Source organism: Pseudophryne corroboree, chromosome 11 (genome assembly GCF_028390025.1).
Source record: "Pseudophryne corroboree isolate aPseCor3 chromosome 11, aPseCor3.hap2, whole genome shotgun sequence".
Taxonomy (NCBI): domain Eukaryota; kingdom Metazoa; phylum Chordata; class Amphibia; order Anura; family Myobatrachidae; genus Pseudophryne; species Pseudophryne corroboree.
Genome location: NC_086454.1, coordinates 22562727 through 22576550, shown reverse-complemented (window position 1 = coordinate 22576550; position 13824 = coordinate 22562727). Strand labels below are relative to the sequence as shown.

At 40.4% G+C, this 13824-nt stretch overlaps 1 long non-coding RNA gene across 1 annotated transcript in view; it reads left to right on the top strand.

Moving 5' to 3' along the window:
- LOC134969863 (uncharacterized) overlaps window positions 1–10943 on the top strand; it is a 165911-nt gene extending 154968 nt beyond the window's left edge. Inside the window, exon 4 of the long non-coding RNA XR_010189534.1 lies at window positions 10365–10943. This is a non-coding gene — a long non-coding RNA (uncharacterized LOC134969863). The remainder of the gene's footprint in view (window positions 1–10364) is intronic.
- Window positions 10944–13824: the final 2881 nt, after the last annotated feature.

The following is a 13824-nucleotide window of genomic DNA, read 5'->3' as shown; positions in this document are numbered from 1 at the left end:
TGTACGGTAGACAACGTGGGAAGTGAGCTATATACTTTGCTTGGAACCACTCAGTATACCAGGACCACCTCACCAAGCTTGTTATCCTGAAACCTCTTCGAGCGAGCGGAGGAAGTGGCTAATTTGTGCTCTTTACTCCCGTCAGAGCCTCGTCCATCCTCCAGTCAGATAATGGAAGAGAATTTGTAAAGAGCATTTACCACTTTGCCCAAACGCTTTAGGGATTGTGCACAGTGCCTGATTTCCCACGGTGGAAGGGATTGGATTGACTGTAGTGTGAGTATAATTTGGAGGGTTATTTGTCTATATTAGTGGGATTGTATCTGAGGTTACAGTAGCAGCAGAAATTGATGTGAAGCCTGAAGGTGTAATATTGTTTGTGTGTCTGCGCCTGACATATACAGCGGTGCAAGTATGCGGGTACACTCGGGTACGGAGTACCCTTAAGAATTTGGCAGCGGGTACGCAGTACCACCTGCCACACACTTTGCCATTACCACAATTACAATGTGCCACAAAGCAACAAGACCATGGTGCTTGGCAGCATGACGGCTCCTCCCACTTTGTCAGGGTTACTGGGAGTGCCACAGTGGCTGTATTTTCCTGTTATAATGGAGGCATTACTATATATTCTTATTAAATTGGGGCATTACTATATATTTCTATTATACTGGAGGTGTCACTATATATTTCTATTATACTGGAGGTATCACTATACAGTATATTTCTTTTATACTGGAGGTATCACTATATATTTCAATTATACTGGAGGTATCACTATATATTTCTATTATACTGGAGGTATCACTATTTATTTCTATTATACTGAGGTATCACTATATATTTCTATTATACTGGAGGTATCACTATATATTTCTATTATACTGGAGGTATCACTATATATTTCTATTATACTGGAGGTATCACTATATATTTCTATTATACTGGAGGTATCACTATATATTTCTATTATACTGGAGAGATCACTATATATTTCTATTATACTGGAGGTATCACTATATATTTCTATTATACTGGAGGTATCACTATATATTTCTATTATACTGGAGGTATCACTATATATTTCTATTATACTGGAGGTATCACTATATATTTCTATTATACTGGAGGTATCACTATATATTTCTTTTATACTGGAGGTATCACTATATATTTCTATTATACTGGAGGTATCACTATATATTTCTATTATACTGGAGGTATCACTATATATTTCTATTATACTGGAGGTGTCACTATATATTTCTATTATACTGGAGGTGTCACTATATATTTCTATTATACTGGAGGTATCACTATATATTTCTATTATACTGGAGGTATCACTATATATTTCTATTATACTGGAGGTATCACTATTTATTTCTATTATACTGGAGGTATCACTATATATTTCTATTATACTGGAGGTATCACTATATATTTCTATTATACTGGAGGTATCACTATATATTTCTATTATGCTGGAGGTATCACTATATATTTCTATTATACTGGAGGTATCACTATATATTTTTATTATACTGGAGGTATCACTATATATTTCTGTTATACTGGAGGTATCACTATATATTTCTATTATACTGGAGGTATCACTATATATTTCTATTATAATGGAGGTATCACTATATATTTCTATTATACTGGAGGTAGTACTATATATTTCTATTATACTGGAGGTATCACTATATATTTCTGTTATACTGGAGATATCACTATATATTTCTATTATACTGGAGGTATCACTATATATTTCTATTATACTGGAGGTATCACTATATATTTCTATTATACTGGAGGTATCACTATATATTTCTATTATACTGGAGGTATCACTATATATTTCTATTATACTGGAGGTAGTACTATATATTTCTATTATACTGGAGTTATCACTATATATTTCTATTATACTGGAGGTATCACTATATATTTCTATTATACTGGAGGTATCACTATATATTTCTATTATACTGGAGATATCACTATATATTTCTATTATACTGAGGTATCACTATATATTTCTATTATACTGGAGGTATCACTATATATTTCTATTATACTGGAGGTAGTACTATATATTTCTATTATACTGGAGGTATCACTATATATTTCTATTATACTGGAGGTATCACTATATATTTCTATTATACTGGAGGTATCACTATATATTTCTATTATACTGGAGGTAGTACTATATATTTCTATTATACTGGAGGTATCACTATATATTTCTATTATACTGGAGGTATCACTATATATTTCTATTATACTGGAGGTATCACTATATATTTCTATTATACTGGAGGTATCACTATATATTTCTATTATACTGGAGGTATCACTATATATTTCTATTATACTGGAGGTATCACAATATATTTCTATTATACTGGAGGTATCACTATATATTTCTATTATACTGGAGGTATCACTATATATTTCTATTATACTGGAGGTATCACTATATATTTCTATTATACTGGAGAGATCACTATATATTTCTATTATACTGGAGGCATCACTATATATTTCTATTATACTGGAGATATCACTATATATTTCTATTATACTGGAGGTATCACAATATATTTCTATTATACTGGAGGTATCACTATATATTTCTATTATACTGGAGGCATCACTATATATTTCTATTATACTGGAGATATCACTATATATTTCTATTATACTGGAGGTATCACAATATATTTCTATTATACTGGAGGTATCACTATATATTTCTATTATACTGGAGGTATCACTATATATTTCTATTATACTGGAGGCATTACTATATATTTCTATTATACTGGAGGTATCACTATATATTTCTATTATACTGGAGGTATCACTATATATTTCTATTATACTGGAGGTATCACTATATATTTCTATTATACTGGAGGTATCACTATATATTTCAATTATGCTGGAGGTATCACTATATATTTCTATTATACTGGAGGTATCACTATATATTTTTATTATACTGGAGGTATCACTATATATTTCTGTTATACTGGAGGTATCACTATATATTTCTATTATACTGGAGGTATCACTATATATTTCTATTATAATGGAGGTATCACTATATATTTCTATTATACTGGAGGTAGTACTATATATTTCTATTATACTGGAGGTATCACTATATATTTCTGTTATACTGGAGATATCACTATATATTTCTATTATACTGGAGGTATCACTATATATTTCTATTATACTGGAGGTATCACTATATATTTCTATTATACTGGAGGTATCACTATATATTTCTATTATACTGGAGGTATCACTATATATTTCTATTATACTGGAGGTAGTACTATATATTTCTATTATACTGGAGTTATCACTATATATTTCTATTATACTGGAGGTATCACTATATATTTCTATTATACTGGAGGTATCACTATATATTTCTATTATACTGGAGATATCACTATATATTTCTATTATACTGAGGTATCACTATATATTTCTATTATACTGGAGGTATCACTATATATTTCTATTATACTGGAGGTAGTACTATATATTTCTATTATACTGGAGGTATCACTATATATTTCTATTATACTGGAGGTATCACTATATATTTCTATTATACTGGAGGTATCACTATATATTTCTATTATACTGGAGGTAGTACTATATATTTCTATTATACTGGAGGTATCACTATATATTTCTATTATACTGGAGGTATCACTATATATTTCTATTATACTGGAGGTATCACTATATATTTCTATTATACTGGAGGTATCACTATATATTTCTATTATACTGGAGGTATCACTATATATTTCTATTATACTGGAGGTATCACTATATATTTCTATTATACTGGAGGTATCACTATATATTTCTATTATACTGGAGGTATCACTATATATTTCTATTATACTGGAGGTATCACTATATATTTCTATTATACTGGAGAGATCACTATATATTTCTATTATACTGGAGGCATCACTATATATTTCTATTATACTGGAGATATCACTATATATTTCTATTATACTGGAGGTATCACAATATATTTCTATTATACTGGAGGTATCACTATATATTTCTATTATACTGGAGGCATCACTATATATTTCTATTATACTGGAGATATCACTATATATTTCTATTATACTGGAGGTATCACAATATATTTCTATTATACTGGAGGTATCACTATATATTTCTATTATACTGGAGGTATCACTATATATTTCTATTATACTGGAGGCATTACTATATATTTTTAGCCCTGCCTCCAGATTCCCCCCAAAAAAGGGGCTGTCGTGTGGCCACACCGCTAGAGTCATATAGCCTCTCCCACTAGCAGCATGTGGCCACGCCCCCTCACAGCACATGACCACGCCCATTTTTCGGCACACAGTACCACTAAGAAAATATTTCTTGCACCACTGGATATATATGACAAAGTGTATATATGATTTCTAGTGTGCTTGCATTCAGCAATAAGGGTGTGTGCAGTTGGGTTAATTGCAGATTAGCAGATCAGGGGTTAATGGCTTGGAGCTCTGGATGTTAGACTTGCAATATACACTGATGCAGTAAGGTGATTGGTTCAACTGTTCCCCTATCAGCACACGCGCTGGAAGTAAGAGCGATCAGAACTTTGTGTGGTCAAGAAAGCAGAGGTTTTTGTTTGAAAATTCAGCCAATCAGTGATGTGTCCTGGGGTGCATAAGAACATTCATTGGTCAGTGTGGGATTTATCATTGACAGCAAGGTGATGGGAGTCTGGCAGAAAGTGTGATGCCACCCAAGACATGGAGACCATGAGCCAGTCCGACTTATGGAGATTAAGAATATTGTGGCTGACATGGTGCTGCTGCAACCAATAAAGTCTTGCAATTGCATTTTTAAGAATAGAAAAAAAGAGACAAAAAGAAATTATATGTACATGTGGATTTACTTGTGATATAATGGGAGATAGTGATATTCACTGAACACGAGTGATAATTACTTTAGTGTCTTGTGTTGTTGTATTCATCTTTGTATATTCTCCCTTTTATTTTAGATAGGTTAGAAATAAAAGTTAAGTTTTAATACTAGTCATCAATTCTTTACATAATATATCATTAATTATTTCAAAAGAGTGCTCCAAAAAAGGAATTTTCTTTGGGGGTTAGTCCCCACAAATTTTTTTGCTGCTGCAACCAAGGAAGGTCTGTATGTGTACACGTGGATCTGAGGTCGGGGAGAGCTGACCTAGCAAGAATTGTACGAATCTTGAAATGTGCACAAAAAATTGAAGTTAGTGGGAGCCCTGCCGAAACCCCTATAAAAACATGAATTTACTTTACTTGATAAGTATGAAGAATAACAGATGGAATGTGGAGGGAGTCATATTGCTAGTGGAAGGGGCCTGATGACAAACAGAGTAAGGCATATGGGAAAGTCTGATGACATGGGTGGTTCTGATGGTAGGAGGAAGGCTTGATGGCATGTACAGGCCCGTGGGAAGGTTTGATGCCATGTGGGTGGTTCTGATGGTAAGAGGAGGGCTTAATGTAAAGGCACGTGGGAAGGTTTGATGACAAGTGGGTGGTTCTGATGGTATGAGGAGGGCTTGATGGCATGTAAAGGATTGTGGAAAGGTTCGATGACATGTGGGTGGATCTGATGGTATGAGGAAGGCTTGATGGCATGTAAAGGCTTGTGGGAAGGTTTGATGACGTGGGTGGATCTGATGAGCATGTAAGGGAAAGTGTGGAGGTCTGGTGCATATTGAGTGGGACTGATAACATTTGGGTGGGTATGATGTCAACTAAAGGTATATGGGTAGGTCTGATGGCATGTACATGGCTCTGATGGACATGTAAGTAGCATTTGGAGAGGTCTGAGGATATGTAAGGGCAAGTGGGGATGTCTGATGGGAATTTTGGTATATCTAATTTTGTAATTTTTTTCCGCAGAGATGTTTCTGTGAAAGTTTAAAAAGGAAACAAAATCAGGCACATTTTTCATAATTGGATAATAAAAATAAAGAAACAACAATCTGCGCTGGAAAGAATTTGTGTAGATCGTTAAAAACAGTATCACCATACAGAGATACAGAAGCTCACAATAAACAATAAAAATATATTAAAGTCTTTTAACACTATCTTTTGTTTATCAGGCAATTGATTTCTTCTTTATATCCTCATGAATATAGATAAAAAGAAAAGTGTGGCACATCGAACAAAAAGGCACCAGTTGTGACACTGCACACATGCAGGGCCGGCGCAATATGCTCAGAAAAAGTGATTTAATGCAGGGAAGTGCCAGGCATGAGGGACGCTCTCCCCACTCTGCTACCCTGCTACTGTCCATGTTGCTGCCGGCTGTCACAGCGCCTGTCAAACTTTATGACAAGCAGCGACGCTGGCAGAGGGCTCCTGAGCAGGAAGCTGCCACTGGGTTCGCTCATGCCTGTGCACACTGCTCGTTTCCTGCCATAGGCTGCCGCTCAGCACATTAAGGGCAATGCCGGGGGCAACTGCAGCACACAGCATGAATGGGATGATTGGCATCTGTGGTGGAGGGGAGGTGCTGGGGAGCTATCGGATGGTGGTGGGAGCAGGAGTGGGGCTTCAGGTAAGTGTAGTGCTGAGCCTATGTGGCATTATGTGTAAGTGGCACTACTACTGTGGGCATTATATGTAAGTGGCACTATGTTTAAGAGGCGCTACTACTATGGACATTTTGTGTAAGGGGCACTACTACTGTGGGAATTATGTGTATAAGAGTCACTACTACTGTGAGCATTATGTGTAAGGGGGCACTTCTATTGTGGGAATTAAGTGTAAGGGTCACTATTACTGTGGGCATTATATGTATAAGGGGCACTACTCTGTGATGCAACGTGAATAAGGGGCACTACTGTGTGCAGTAATGTAAATAAGGGACACTATATGGTGTAATGTGAATCAGGGGTACTATGTGTGGTGTAATTTGAATAAGATTATGCTATTGTTTGGCATAATTTGAACTGAGGGTAATATTATGTCCCCATGCGCCTTCCCTGTGAGACCACACTTCTTTTTTTGGCACACACCTTTGGCACATGCTGTACCTTTATAAAGTATGGGAGCCAGGGCACAAATGTATAGCATGCAGGGAGAGCCAAACACCCTATCACCGATCCTGCACACACAAATCCTCAAGATGTGAAAAAGTATACGGAACCACCTAATATAGCAGATGCCTTCAATATAAGGAATAAGGATTCCCAACTTCCCATTCAATATAAGGGTCAATCCAATTAGATGTGAGTTTCATGAAACTCGCAGACTTCGCACAAATGTGCACACCGAAAAATTCTCCAATTCATTTTAAAATGGCTATTTGCGGTACTCGCATTGAGGGTGTGCACATTTTCTGCAACATGCGATCTGGGACTGCAGAAATGTGACAATTCTGTTAGAAGAATCCTATAGAAGGATATTAGTGAGCAAAGGGAATGTACTAGATGCTTTTAATGGTGTCAAATGGCTGATTTGTGCTTTTTTTAAGTGAATAGAATGTATAAAGCTTATGAATTTCATTAATTACAAAGGAATTAAACGAAAAAATGCAAATAAAATTAAATAAAAAATGTGCTTTAGTGTAATTTGTGGCCATTTTAAAGTAAAAAAGAGAATGTAACAAAATTAGATGTGCGGGCTCGTTTTCCTGAAAACCAAGCTTGCCCAAACTTCAGGAATCCGCACAACTCCAAGTGCTGGCTTGGATTTTCCCGCCTTGCTCAAAATCCAAAATGAGGCCAAACGTAATCTTCCCGGCATTGAATCTCGTGTGTTTCGAATTCGATATCATTCCCTCCCATTGTGATTTGGGCGCCATTTCACACAGGACCGCTAATAACTGCTAAGCTGACCTATGTGACTAAGTGTCTACTCCTCAGGCTGTTAGTGTTATTCACCAAGAGCTGCTGATCTGTGACTGTGTTCCTCGGGCTCTTAGTGTTAATATTTGCCAAGCTAGATTAATGCGATAGGCAGTTAGCAAAACATTATTTTTTATTTTTAAAGTGCAGAAAGTTACAGCTATTACATCTGGTGGTGAGTATTAATGCTTGGTACAACTGCACATTGGTGTTTTTTTTATCACTGCCCGCAGTGCGACTGCAGCCCAGAGCTCCATGTAGGGCAACATTAGCCCTTGGTGCACAGCACACTAGTATTTTTTGTCACTGCCCAAATTGCCCTCCAGAGCTCCATATGGGTCAGCATTAACCCTTGGTGCACAGCACCTTGGTGTATTTTGTCACTACCTACATTGCATCCCACAGATTCTAATACAGGGCAGCATTAACCCTTTATTGGTACACAGTACATGCTAGCACCCGCAAACGTTTTTGGTGAAGTCATTTGTGGAAAAACAGAAAAAATATATATACTTTTTCCAACTTGTTGTGTGTGTTCAATAAAACCCAGTAGGTGCCATGCACCACTGCATTAATAAATATAAGTACTGTGAGTCCGCAGGGTGAAGTTGCCATTTGTGGAAAAACAGAAAATAAAATTGTTGGCTTTTTTGTACAACTAAAGCCCAGTAGTTGCTGTGCCCCACTGAGTTTATAAATATGAGCACCGAGTCGATGTGGATCACAATCAGTCGGTAGAAAAGCAGGAGCAGCAACCAAGTACTAGTGCTGTGACTGCTTCCAGTCATGATGATCGTGATATTAGTATGAAGTACTTCAACATCAACTAAAGCCGGTGCTCAAGGGCAGAGAGGGTTTAAGAAAGGGCACCTGAAATCAAAACAATGCATTACAATGCTAAAGAAAAAAACATCACCTCTAATAAAGTGAAAGTTTACTGCTGAAAAAGATAGAATTGCCAATACTGTAATCCACCGTTACAGAAGACTCTCTACTTTGTTGTATTGGGCAGCAAAGATCTTCTTCATAGAATTTGAATTTCATTTTTTTGACCATGAATATTTTTCCACATTTCATTAGTTGCTACCCTCTAATGGTTTCAGGCCAGGAACGTGCATAAAACAGAGAGTATTCTCCAGTGTGCTGGCGTAAGGTACATTCTCCCTCCTCTCCCTATGATATAGATGCTTGTGTAGGTTTTGACGGCTTGGTTCCCCAATTCACTGAAGCATATAAATGGTGCAATTCCACCTGGTCACTCACTACCTCTTGCTTCGGTTAGTAGCAGGGCAAACGGAACTGTTCTTGCAGCCAATGCAATCTTCTACATGCGGTTGCTGAATGAATGCCGAAAATGTCCAGAAATTTTTCGGGCCACAGATAGCATCTCCTGCATGCTCCTGCCATAATAAAAAAAAATTCTGAACCACTAAGATTATTGTGTGGACAAAACATGGGACGTGTTCAAATTCACCCAGTTGTAATGCTCTCACAATGTTACATGCGTTATTGGAAATTACAAATCCTCAGGAGATTCTTTGCAGGGTAAGCCATCTTGCCATGACATCCCTGAGTTTTTCACACTGGTATGCCTCTTAGTGAAGCCGGTGATACATAGCGGATCCTGCCTGTGACTGAGCTGGTGTTTTGTGTTAGACAATGCTGCTGCTGAATGCAATACACCCACCCATTGGGCTATCACAGTCATATAATCTTTAGTTTGAAAAGTACAGCTTGTCCACATATCTGTATCTGTGGTTAAGTGGATAGGGGAGTACAATGTCATTTTCTAGGACGTAATTAATTTTTTTTAAGCTCCCAGTACAGGCAAGGAATCGCTGTTCTGGTAAAATGTAAGGGTCTGGGACTCAGGGTCTACACACCTTAGGTCGACGCCAATTGGTCGACACACCTTAGGTCGACATGGACAAAAGGTCGACAGGAACAAGGTCGACATGGAAAAAGGTCGACATGAGTTTTTAATGTTTTTTTGGTGTCGTTTTCTTCGTAGAGTGACCGGGAACCCCAGTTAGTGCACCGCGTCCCCTCGCATGGCTCTCTTCGCTCACCATGCTTCGCTCGGCACAGATTACCGTTCCAATCGTAGTCCACGTGGATCGTTAAGTATGAAAAGGTTCAAATAAAAGAAAAAACTCGTGAAAAACTCATGTCGACCTTTGTCCATGTCGACTTAAGGTGTGTCGACCAATTGGCGTCGACCTAAGGTGTGTCGACCTTTTTGTTGTCGACCTGGAGTCCGGATACCAAATGGAATCGAGATGAAATTTAGTCGCAGGGACACAGGTCCTCAATTAAAACCAGATGCATTGATGGTCTGCTGGCTATACTACCCCCTCCTCCCTCATAAATTGTATTAGCTAATCAAACAATGAAATTAAGTTAACTAACTAATCAATCCTTCTTTCTTTTACAGAAACTGACGACAGAAGAGGCCATAAAAGAAGATTTTTTTCCCCCGACCAATAATACCATCCCCTGATTTAGTTCTTGATTAATGAAAACATTCTTGTTTACTTTCTATGGGGTTGTGTCAGCGGCGGCGGGTGTAAGACGCGCCGGCTCCCGGCCGTTGCCAGGCAACGGGGCCGGTGCATCACTTCCGCCGCTGAGCGTCCGTCTCCGGCGGGTTGCCTAGCAACCGGGGACACTTGGCGGCCGCCCCGCACTCCAGTCCCGGCTTTTACCAGCAGCCGGGACACTGCACAGCTGGACAATTAGGTCTGGGGGGCTGGTCTGCTGGCTCTCCCATGATAGGTCAGAAGGACCTTTTTATGGGAGCCAGGATCAGGCAGCCCCGCCGGTGATAGCTTCCTGTGGAGCTGCTTCCTGCCCCTGGAGAGTTCCTGTACAGCCTTCCAGTCCTGTGACCCTGTATCCTGAGTCCTGGTTTCCTTAGGGGTTGCTGCTGAACTCAGCTCAAACTGCAGCATCACGTTCCTGTACTCGGAGCTCATCACCTGTCTGCCACTGCAGTGCCACTCTGTTTCCTGGATGTGCCATGTTAAAGTTGAACTGCCACGTGTTTGTGCAGGAGGTAGTCAATTTGCCGGCTGTTGGGATCCAGGCGGTAGAGATTCTGACGCCGGAATCCCGACACCAGATAAATAGTAGGTGGGAATCCCCTCTTGGGTGGTGGTCCACCACCTGAGGGGCAATAGATTAGTGTGGCAACCAAAGGTCGCCACCAGGCCCAAAGCATGGCAAGTGCAGCAAGCCCATGAGTGGACACGCTGCACTCGCCGCTGGTATTCCAGCTATCAGGATTCTGGCATCGGTCTGGTGACCGCCGGGATCCCAGCAGCCGGCTTATTATGCTCTTTCCGTTTGTGCTGTCCACAGTCAGCCAGCTACCTCGGCGCAACCTTTTGGCCTAAACTGGATGAAAATAATATTATGAGCTTTGAGGTGGTCCAAACTGACTGGAAATAACTGGATATGAATGTTATTGAGGTTAATATTGTAGGAACAAAATTAAAACTGACATTATTTTAGCATTTTTTTGTTTACAAAAACAGATCCAAAACCAAAACAAGTGAGGGTGGTTTGTCAAATCAGAACTAAAACCAAAATACGAAAATAAATACAGATCCAAAACCAAAACCAATTCACAGGGGTCGGCCCACACCTAAAAAAAAAAAAAAAAAAAAATGATCCACAACAATTATTTTTGGTTGAAATAAATGCTCTCATGGAGGTTTATAATCTAACGAAAAAGTGGATTTTGGGGTAATTTGAGGCCATTTATTTCTCTTACGTCCTAGAGGATGCTGGGGACTCCGTAAGGACCATGGGGTATAGACGGGCTCCGCAGGAGACATGGGCACTATAAAGAACTTTTAGTATGGGTGTGCACTGGCTCCTCCCTCTATGCCCCTCCTCCAGACCTCTGTTAGATCTTGTGCCCAGAGGAGACTGGGTGCATTACAGGGAGCTCTCCTGAGTTTCTCTGTGTAAAGAATTTTGTTAGGTTTTTTATTTTCAGGGAGCTCTGCTGGCAACAGACTCCCTGCATCGTGGGACTGAGGAGAGAGAAGCAGACCTACTTAAATGATAGGCTCTGCTTCTTAGGCTACTGGACACCATTAGCTCCATAGGGAGTCGGAACACAGGTCTCACCCTGGGGTTCGTCCCGAAGCCGCGCCGCCGTCCTCCTCGCAGAGCCGGAAGATAGAAGCCGGGTGAGTATGAGAAGAATGAGAAGAAAAGAAGACTTCAAGGCGGCAGAAGACTTCAGATCTTCACTGAGGTAAGCGCGCTCCCACACAACACACAGTGAAGGCACATATGGGTGCACGGCGCAGGGGGGGGCGCCCTGGTCAGCAATAAACCTCAAGGGGTGGCATAATACAGTTATTAGACTGCGGAGGCAGTAAATAAAGTAACCCCCGCCATTTTTTCTAAATCAGAGCGGGCACTAACGAGCGCCATTTTCACAGAAGCTGCAGAGAACGCTGGCTCCCCGGACTCTCCCCTGCTGAACGAGCTCAGAGGGCTGAAAAAGAGAAGGGGGGCACAATTACACGCAGTGAGTGGGAAAATCAGTGTTATTATATAAAAAGCGCTATCTGGGTTTATTCCAGTGTCAGTTTGGCGCTGGGTGTGTGCTGGCATACTCTCTCTCTCTGTCTCTCCAAAGGGCCTGGTTGGGGAATTGTCCCCTTATAGTTATATCCCAGTGTGTGGGGGTGTCGGTACGTGCGTGTCGGCATGTCTGAAGCGGAAGGCTCATCCAAGGAGGAGGTGGAGCAGATGAGTGGTGTGTCCCCGTCGGTGGTGCCGACTCAGGAATGGATGGATATGTGGCATATGTTAAATGCAACGTAGCATCATTACATAAGAGACTGGACAGAGTCCAGGGAGTCGACAGGGGGTCAATCCACGGATTGGACCGACTCACAGGGCCCGTCGGGGTCTCAGAAGCGTCCCTTGTCACAAATAGTAGACACAGATACCGACACGGACTCTGATTCCAGTGTCGACTATGATGAAGCAAGATTGCACCCTAGGGTGACAAAAAGTATTCAGTTTATGATTATTGCAATAAGAGATGTTTTGCTTATCGCTGATGAACCCTCTGTGCCTGACACGAGGGTACACATGTTTAAGGGAAAGAAGCAGGTAGTAAACTTTCCCCCGTCTCATGAACTTAACGAGTTATGTGAAAAAGCTTGGGAGACTCCAGATAAGAAACTGCAGATTCCCAAAAGGATTCTTATGGCATACCCTTTCCCTACACAGGACAGGGTACGTTGGGAATCCTCTCCCACAGTGGACAAGGCTTTAACACGCCTGTCCAAGAAGGTGGCGCTGCCGTCTCCTGACACGGCGGCCCTCAAGGATCCTGCGGGCCGCAGGCAGGAGACTACATTAAAGTCTATTTATACACATACTGGTACTTTAATTAGACCGGCAATTGCGTCGGCATGGGTATGTAGCGCTGTAGCAGCGTGGACAGATACCCTGTCAGCTGACCTTGATACCCTAGATAGGGATACCATTTTGTTAACGTTAGCCCATATTAAGGACGCGGTCTTATATATGAGAGACGCTCAAAGAGACATTGGATTACTGGGTTCCAGAGCCAATGCCATGGCTATTTCTGCGAGACGATCCTTATGGACCCGCCAATGGACGGGTGATGCGGACTCAAAAAAGCATATGGAGGTTTTACCTTACAAGGGTGAAGTGTTGTTTGGGGATGGTCTCGCGGACCTGGTTTCCACAGCTACCGCGGGTAAATCTACCTTTTTACCTTTTGTTCCCCAACAGCAAAAGAAACCTCCACAGTATCAGATGCAGTCCTTTCGGTCGCATAAGTCCAGAAGAGGTCGGGGCTCCTCTTTCCTCACCAGAGGTAAGGGTAGAGGTAAGAG